We start from the raw sequence: 10,017 nt of genomic DNA on the forward strand, positions 1-10,017 counted from the left end.
GCCCAGATACAAGGAGGAGTCTAACAGCTGGAGGAGGTTACTAAGGTACACAGAGATTTTTTGTTGTTGTGACGGGAAGGTTACAGAGATCATGAAGGTCATAGGAATTCAAAAAAGTCACAAAGACAGGGAGGTTTTCAGGTCTGGAAAGGACTACACTGACCAGGATGGCTTAAGGAACTGAAGAGTTGTTTTTCTTCAGTTAAGGAGAGATGTGACAGAACCCGGGATGAAAGGCAAAGGCAGAAACTTGGAGAGTTTTACTGATATGAGGAACTTACAGGGATAAGCAGAATTGTAGGGGCTGATAGACATAGGGAAAGTGGTATTTATGAAACAGACAATGGAGAAACTGACAGACATAGGGAGGGTTCTGTGGAACAGATGAATTTACAGACAAGGTGGTGATAATGAAGCCTGAGAATTTTCTCATGTTCCTTGCCCAGCATTGTTCCGACATCATGCCCTCAGGGTCTGAATTAAAGTCCACTAACTCCTCCCTGTGCTGTTTACTGTGAGTGATCTTACCGGCTGCAGGATTTACTGAAGGCTCCAAATCTCCCTCTCCATCTCTCTCTGGCTGACCAACTGTCTTCAATGTGGTGATGGACGAAACAGGAATTGGGAATTCTGCTGAGTCAGGGACATCAGGAATACCTACAGGAGACAGAGAAGTAGACAGAATGGGAAATTAGACTAATGCAATGAAGGTTACACATGGAGAATGGTACTGAGTCCCACAGAGATATGGAAATTCCCAGTCTCCATCCATGGTCTGTGCAGTAGCTTCCCTCTGGAGTGGAGAATGCTGTTGGCTCAGGATCTGGAGTAGCTGCAAGAGTGAGAGACACTGATAGAGACAGCATTTAGACCCACACAGTGAGGGATATCACATGGAGAGAGACAGTGATATCAGCAGAGTGCAGGAATGTATCAGGATCACACAATGGGATCATCAGAAGTGGTTCTGACCAGTGAGCACTGATACCAGTACTCAGGGAGGACTGAGCTATTTTATTGGGATAGGCTCCTCTGGTACCAGATTATGCAGTGTGCTATAAACGGACACAGATGAGGAGGGGGACAGGTCTGAGGTGAATGGAAATTCCCAAGTCCAAAGAGAAAGGTTGAAATATTGGAACACCATGGAGATGTGGATGAAGACCAAAAGAAACAGTAAGGGACTGAGTTTAATTAATATACAACATTGTCAAACAGATTTGTGACAGGAAATTATTGGTTAAAATAAACGCCATTTCCACCCCTCACAATTCCTCATACACCACAAGTGACATCACTTCCGCCCCTCACATCATCGCTGATGTCACACACTCAGCGACGTCCACACCCCCCCCCCCACTGCCGAGTTTGCCACCACTTCCGCCCCCACCAATGCCACTCATCTGCATTCTGCTCACACCACCCCCAAGTCCCACCGTCACAATCCCTGCCCTCAGAATCCTGAGGGGAACACCACCCGTGCTCATGACTCCATCCCCATTCCCCCTAACACCACACCCTCTCCAGTTACAGGCTCCGTTGCCTCCCCCAGCCCCACACCTACGCTTGGTCCCAGCTCCCAGTCCTGCCGAGTTTTCACCATCCCCCTGACCTCCCCCTCACTGAGGACGAATGATCAATCCTCAGCAAAGGCCTCACCTTTACCCGCTTCCGTCCACACATCAATGAATTTAATACACGCCGTGACATCGAACACTTCTTCCACCACTTCCGCCTCAGAGCTTACTTTTACAATGAAGACTCCCGCCTATTTTCTGAGGCCCCCTTTGCCACCCTCCAATACACTCCATCCACCTGGACACCCCGAGCTGGCCTATTACCTGTCTTCGATTTCTTCATTTCCAACTTCCACTGAGACATTAACCGCCTCAACCTATCTACCCCCTCCCCCACTCCAACCTCTCACCCTCACAACGTGCAGCCCTCCACTTCCTCTGCTCCAATACCGACCTCACCATCAAACCAGCAGATAAAGGGGATGCAGTGGTAGTCTGGTGCACTGACCTCTACACCGCTGAAGCCATGATGCCAACTCAAAGACACCTCCTCCTACCACCCCCTCGACCATGACCCACCTCCCATCACCAAACCGTCATCTCCCAGAGCATACAGAACCTCATCACCTCAGGAGGAGATCTCCCAACCACAGCTTCCAACCTCATTGTCCAGGATCCCCTACTGCCCAGTTCTACCTCCTTGCCAAGGCCCACAAGCCTGACCACCCTGGCCGACCCATTGTCTCAGCATGCTCCTACCCCACCGAACTCATGTCTACCTACCTCGACATTGTCCTATCCCCCAGTCCAGGAATTACCCACATCCGTTCGAGACACAACTCACACCCTCCACTCCTCCAAGACTTCCATTTCCCTGGCCCCCAATGCCTCATCTTCACAATGGATATCCAATCCCTCGACACCTCCATCCACTATGACCAGGACCTCCAAGCACTCCGTTTCTTCATCTCCCGACGTCCACAACAGTACCCTTCCACCGATACTCTCATTCGTTTGGCTGAACTTGTCCTCACCTTTAACAATTTTTCCTTCAAATCCTCCCACTTCCTCCAGACCAAAGGGGTAGCCATGGGCACCCGTATGGGCCCCAGCTATGCCTCTCTCTTTGTTGGCTACGTAGAACAGTCCATCTTCCGTAGTTACAAAAACAGCACTCCCCACGTCTTCCTCCGCAACATTGATGACTGCATTGGCACCACCTCGTGCTCCCTCGAGGAGTTTGAGCAATTCATCAACTTCACCAACACATTCCACCCTGACCTTAAATTTACCTGGACCATCACTGACACCTCCCTCCCCTTCCTGGACCTCTCAATCACTATTAATGACAACCGAATTGATACCGACATTTTTTACAAACCTACCGTCTCCCACAGCTACCTCGATTACACATCTTCCCACCCTACCGCCTGCAAAATTCCCAACCCCTATTCCCAATTCCTTCACCTCCGCCGTACCTGCTCCCAGGAGGGCCAGTTCCACCACAGAACACATCAGATAGCCTCCTTCTTTCGAGATCGGAATTTCCCTTCCCACGTGGTAAAAGATGCCATCCAACGCATCCCGCACCTCTGCCTTCAGACCCCACCCCACCAACCGTAACAAGGACAGAACGCCCCTGGTGCTCACCTTCCACCCTACCAACCTTCGTATAAATCAAATTGTCCGCCGCCATTTCCGCCACCTCCAAATGGACCCCACCACCAGGGATATATTTCCCTCCCCACCCCTCTCCACTTTCCGCAAAGACCATTCCCTCCGTGACTACCTGGTCAGTTCCATGCCCCCCAAAAACCCACCCTCCCTTCCTGGCACCTTCTCCTGCCACTTCAGGGATTGCAAAACCTGCGCCCACACCTCCTCCCTCACCACCATTCAAGGCCCCAAGGGAGCCTTCCACATCCAAAGTTTTACCTGCCCATCCACCAATATCATTTATTGTATCCGTTGCTCCCGATGCGGTTTCCTCTACATTGGGGAGACTGGACACCTCCTAGCAGAGCACATTAGGGAACATCTCTGGTACACCCGCACCAATCAACCCCACCGCTCTGTGACCCAACATTTCAACTCCCCCTCCCACTCTGCCGAGGACATGCAGGTCCTGGGCTTCCTCCACCGCCACCTCCTCACCACCCGATGCCTGGAGGAAGAACGCCTCACATTCCGCCTCGGAACACTTCAACCCCAGGGCATCAATGTGGACTTCACCAGTTTCCTCGTTTCCCCTTCCCCCAACTCACTCCGCCTCCAGCCTTCCAGCTCAGCACCGCCCTCATGACCTGTCCTAATGGCCTATCTCCCTTCCCACCTATCCATTCCACCCTCATCTCTGACCTATTACCCCCATCCACACCCCCATTCACCCATTGTACTCTTTACTACCTTCCCCCATCCTCCACTCTGACCTGTCACCTTCTTCCCCACCCCATTCACCTATTGTACTCTATGCTACTTTCTCCCCATCCCCCCCCACTCTCATTTTTCTCCCCACTCTGCAGGGTCCCGGCCTCTGTTCCTGATTAAAGGCTTTTGCCCGAAACGTCGATTTCCTGCTCCTCGGATGCTGCCTGACCTGCCGTGCTTTTCCAGCACCACTATAATCTAGACTCTGGTTTCCAGCATCTGCAGTCCTTGTTTTTACCTTATTGGAGGAGGAGACTACCGAGATAAGGCATGTTGTAGACACTGAAGCAGATTACAGCAATAGGGATGGTAATCTGGAATGCAGTACATTTCAAATATGTGGAGGGACTATCGGGAATGGAAGATGTTACAGCGATAGGATCAGTTATAGGAATTAATAATTATAGAAGACATGCCATAGATACACTGTTGCAGAGTAGTGAGCTTTAATATAACAGAACTTACATTGGGGTGGTGATTGAGCCTAGGGTGTGTGTGTGTGTGTGTACTGTGCTCCAGCACTGTATCTATGTCATGTTGTGTTAACAGATGTTTGGAGCCCTCTCATTGTTCTTTGCTCTGTGCACTGTGGGTGACCTTACCTCACTACAGGATTTATTGAAAACTCCAGATCTCCTTTTCCTTTGTCTCTCTCTGGCAGACCAACTGCATTCAATGAGGTGATGGACGACCCACCCAGCAGCTGGGAAGGCTATTGAGTCAGGACTTTCCTGAGTACCTACAGGAGACAGAGAAATAGACAGAATGGGAAATTAAACAGATGCAGTGAGGGTTACACATGGAGAATGGCACTGAGTTCCACAGAGATCTGGAAAATGGAGCGATATTAAGTAATAGTCCCAGATTGCTGGAAGATGTCAGGATCACACAGTCATGTTGGAAGAATGGGTTTAGCTTCATGATGCCCTGGTATCAGTGCTCAGGGATGAGCACCCAGTGAGCAGGTGGAGTAATGGCCTAGTGGTATTATTGCGAGAGAATGTATCCAAAACCTCAGCTAATGTTCAGGGGAGGCAGGATTGAATCCCACCATCTGAAAAGGAGACATTTGAAATCAATAATTTTAAAAATAATAATTAACAATCCATAAATAAGTATGAAACCATTACTGATGTACAACAAATCCAAACACTTGTCCTTTAGAGAAGGACATCTGCCCATCCTCACGTGGTCTGCACGACATCCCCACAGCAAAGTGTTTTCCTCTCAATTACCCTCTGAAATGGCTGAGCAAGTTACTCAGTTCAAGGGCTTCTGGGACTGGGCAAGAAAGGCTGGTCAGCCAGAGACTCACACATCCCATACCTGATTTAAAAAAAAATCTATGAGGATGGTACCCCTGGAACTGTGCTGGGACCAGTGTCCTGGCCAATCATGTCGGCAGGTTTATGGACAGGGCTTTAAACTGACAGAGAAAATGCAGGTGAAAGGAGCTTTCCAAATCCAAAGGGAAAAGGTAAAGCAACGGAACAGCATGGGAATGTGGCTGCAGACAAGCAGAAAGGAACAGGATGGGACAGAGTTTAACTAAAATTGTACATCAGCAAATAGATTTATGACAGAAAATTGTGGAAGAGAGTAGATTATGTTTTTTTTTGAATGGACAAACGTTGCTGCAATAAGGTCGATGGATTTGTGACACAGAGATAAAAGAGATTTAGACAACAGGGAGACATGGATACAGGGTGAACAAAAATATTCAGTGGTTCGTAATCTTGTGCAAACTCAGGCAAAATGGGCAACGCTAACAATAATGTAGAACAAAGGCATTACAGAGAAAGCATTTGGCCTCAGATCATGAAGTAGAGTCAGTCTGAATGTAAATTCTGGCTACTACTTGCCAAGGACACAAGCAGCAGAATAGTTTTAGCCACCGAACAGCATTTCATTGCTCATCACTGCACTTACCAGGAACTCATTGGAAATTTTTAATAAAGGCATTGTGATAATTTTGGAAAACGTCAATATTTGCATAATCTGGGACAATCACACGGATAGCATTGATATTGGAAGAGGAGTTCAGTTAATTTACTTTTCAGTGTTTCTTTGAAAAACACATTGTGCAACTGGCTAGAGACATAACTATCACAGAGCGACCGTATAATGAAACTTAGTGAATGAGTAATGTCACCTGGAGAGATCCTTCGGGAAATTGTAATAAAGTGCAGTTTAAAGAAATATAAAGTTTTAAAGTGAATCACAGAAAGGACAAGCTACAGCTAGAAACAAAAATAGCCAATTACATGAGGTTGAGAGGAGAACTGACCAAGGTAAACAGGGTAAACAGACTGAAATATGTGTCTGTAAATGAACAGTGGAAAACATTTGAAGGGACAATGCAAAATACTCAACAAATGGACATTCGATTGAAACAGTAAAAACCTCAGCAAGAAATTCCCACTGATCCCTCACTCAGGACAAAAGGAATCATACTAGATTATGAGGCTGAGAAGATCACCAAAAAGTACTTAAAATCCTGAAGTGAGAGTGTGTTTTAGGAGTAACTGTTAATGGATTGCAATGGGTCTGCTCGCAGGAGGAGGGCTGTGGGAAGGGGAACCACGGTCAGGGTTCATTGACACGATAGGAATAGGGAGAGGTGAAGGTGCTGGAGATGGTGAGAGTGGTCAGGGTGTTACAAAGCCAGTACGGATTGCTGCAGCTGGAGGGGTTTGTAGAGGTAGGGAGGGACATAGGTATTTTTAGATATTCATTCATGGGATGTGGGTGACACTGCCTGGAACAACGTTCTTTGACCCCTCTGCTAATTACTGAGAGGGTAGCTCAGAGTCAGCCATATTGCTGTGGGTCTGGAGTCACATGTCGGCCAGACCAGGTTAGAATATTTGATGTCCTTCCCTAAAGGAGGTGAGTGAACCAGATGAGTTCTTCCTCCTGATCAACAATGTTATTATGGTGGCCCCACCAATGTCTTTTACAGCCACAACATGACATCCCAACTCTTACTCTTAATGCTCTGCCCAATGAACCGAACCATCCCAAAGGCCTGCTTCACCAGCCTGTCTACCTGTGACACCACTTTCAAAGAACGGTGTACCTGGGTCACTGGATCTCTGACTGAAAACACTACCCAGGGTCTGAACATTAACTGTACAGGCCCCACCCTGGCTTATTTCTCCAAAATGGAACACCTCACATTTATCTAATTAAACTCCATCTGCTATTCTTCAGCCCACTATCCCAGCAGTACTGTTCATCCTGTTGTATCACAGATAACCTTCTTCACTGTCCACTTTACCACCAATTTTGAGTGTCACCGAAAACAATTACTTACCAGGAAACCAATATTTCCATCCAAACCATTTATCCAAATGACAAACAACAATGGACCCACTCCACCGCTGGTCACCTGCCTCCAGTCAGAAAAACAACATGTCTCCCATTACCGTCTGTCTAAAACCATCAAGCAACTTTTGTATCCAGTTCACAAGCTCCTCCTGAATGCCATATCCTTTTACACTGATCTGAGCTTATTATCCAGCTTACCAGACAGAACACAGAACACAGAACAGTTCAGCCCAAGACCCTTCGGCCATGATTTCATGCCAACCTTTTATCCAACTGTAAGATCAAAATAAACTACATACCCTTCATTTTACTATTATCCATGTGTCTGTCCAAGAGTCTACTAAATGTCCCAGATGTGTCTAATTTTACTCCCACCATTGGCAGTCCATCCAACCACCTCCCATTCTCTATCCTCTTATCCATCCTCCATTCACCTTAAAATTACACCCCCTTGTAATAGCCATTTATGCCATAGGAGGAAAAGTCTCTGACTATTCACTCATTCTGTGCCTCTCATCATCTTGTTCACCTCCACAAAGTCGCCCCGCCCCCTTCTCCAATGAAAAAAGCTTTAGTTCCCTCAACCTTTCTTCGTAAGAACTGCCCTCCATTACAGGCAGCATCTTGGTAAATCTCCTGTGTACACTCTCTAAAACATGCACAGCCTTCCTGTAAACAGGGGACCAGAACTGAACACAATATTCCAAGTGTGGTCTCACCAGGACTCTATAAAGATGCAGGAAAACCTCACGGCTCTTACAGTCAATCCCCTTCTAAGGGGAGCCAACACAACATATGCCTTTTTAACAACCCTACCAACGTGCGTGGCGATTTTGAGGGATGTATAGACACGGACCCCATGGTCTCTCTGTTCCTCCACACTGCCAAGTATTCTGCCTTTCACCCTGTATTCTGTATTCAAATTCGACCTTCCAGAATGAATCACTTCACACTTTTCCAGATTGGACTCCATCTGCCACTTCCAGCCCAGCTCTGTGTCCTGTCAATGTCCCATTGTAACCTACAACAGCCCTCCCCATTCCCCACCACTCCACCAACCTTCATGTTATTGGTAAACTTACTAACCCACTCTCCAACATCCACATCCAAGTCATTTACAAAAATCACAGAGAGCAGAGTCCCAGAGCCGATTGTTACAGAACACCGCTAGTCACTGAGCTCCAGGCTCAATACTGTCCATCTGCTGCCACCCTCTGTCTTCTCTGGGCCATCCAATCCTGTATCCATACAGACAGATTTCCCTGTATCCCAATTTTCCTTCTTTTCTGAATGAGCCATCAACATATTCTGCCATATCCTCAAAGAATTCAATAAGGTTTGTGAGGCATAACCTGACCCCTCACAAACCCATACTGACTGTGGCTAATTTCACTATGGTTTTCCAAGTAGTCGTAAATCCTGTCTTTAGAGTCCTCGCCAATAATCTGCACACCACAGACATAAGACTAAATCTGTGATTCCCAGAATTCTACCTCTGTAATATGGTCCAAACTCTACAAACCTTCTCTCCTCTGCCATGTTCCCCAGAATGACACTGGAGGGTGGAGGGAGTTACAGAGATAGGGAGGAATATCAGGACAGGAGGATTTTGCAGATATTAGGAGGGTTGCAATGCCAAAAGGAGGCTTCAGTAATTGTGAGGTTTCATGGTGATGAAGGCATTTGAGGAGGGAGGGAGGGAGGGAGGATTGTAGGGAAATGAGAGGTTTCATAGTTTAGGTGCTTTGTTAGGACTGCAAAAGGTTACTGAGTTGGGGAGGGTGTAAGCACTGGTGGATATTACATAAACATGTGGTTTTGGTTACAATGCAGGAAGAGGATTCAGGAAGCTGGAGAGTATGGGGTCTGAACAAGGTTACACAAATGGGAAGAGTTGTCAGGAGTGCAGGTGTTTACAGAGACAGCAATGGTCTGATCTGAAGCAGAGGACCCAGACTGGGAGGGATGTGGGGACTGGAGGTGGTTTCACAGGGAAGGAGGACCATAGACCCACAGGAGGTTACAGAAATGTGGAGATCTATAGGGCTGACGGGCTCATGGAGATGGGAATGTTGGGAAGGATAGAGAAGTTTACAGGGATAAGGATGTTTGTAGGCCAGGGCTGGATCACAGACAGGGACTGTTTTAGGGAGCTGAGCAGATTACAGAGATAAAGATGTTTGTATCGACTGGAAGAACAAACAGAGATATGCAGGGTAGTCGTGACTGAAGACGTTTATAGACATGGGAAGGCTTAGGTTCTGGTGGTTATGGAGGCTGTGGAATCTGGATTTCTTTTCAGAGACTGGGATAGCAATTTTGGTCAGAAACAGTTTCACAGATAAGGGAGCATAGCATAAACAGAAGGAAGTTGTAGAGGAAGGTGACGTTTGAACAGATAGTGGTGTAAGAGCTGGACAAGGTTATGGAGATGGGTAGATGGTGGAGACACAGGAGGAGCTTACATTGACATGGATGTGATAGTGACAGGAGGGTGTTAAATAGATAGTGGGTTTTGTAGGGACTGGATTGGGAGAGGCACAGGCATGGAGTGAGTTCGACAGATCAGGATTACTGCAGAGACCTGAGAGGATTACACTGATAGGGATAGTGGTCGGGTCTCCACAGACTGGAAGAGATTTGGTAGATAGGGAGGGATGTAAGAGCTGCAGGAGCTTATGGAGAGTTGAAGCAATTTGCAGAGGTAGGTTTCTCAGACAGGAGGAGGTTATAGATAGTGAGG

At 47.2% G+C, this 10,017-nt stretch overlaps 1 long non-coding RNA gene across 1 annotated transcript in view; it reads right to left on the reverse strand.

Annotated features, from left to right (window-relative positions):
• Positions 1–559: 559 nt before the first annotated feature.
• LOC140487193 (uncharacterized) overlaps positions 560–10,017 on the reverse strand; it is a 229,789-nt gene continuing 220,331 nt past the window's right edge. The window contains exons 2-3 of the long non-coding RNA XR_011962733.1: positions 4,547–4,683; positions 560–657 (exon numbers count right to left, since the gene is read on the reverse strand). This is a non-coding gene — a long non-coding RNA (uncharacterized lncRNA). The remainder of the gene's footprint in view (positions 658–4,546; positions 4,684–10,017) is intronic.

This window comes from Chiloscyllium punctatum, chromosome 16 (genome assembly GCF_047496795.1).
Source record: "Chiloscyllium punctatum isolate Juve2018m chromosome 16, sChiPun1.3, whole genome shotgun sequence".
In the NCBI taxonomy this organism is placed as follows: domain Eukaryota; kingdom Metazoa; phylum Chordata; class Chondrichthyes; order Orectolobiformes; family Hemiscylliidae; genus Chiloscyllium; species Chiloscyllium punctatum.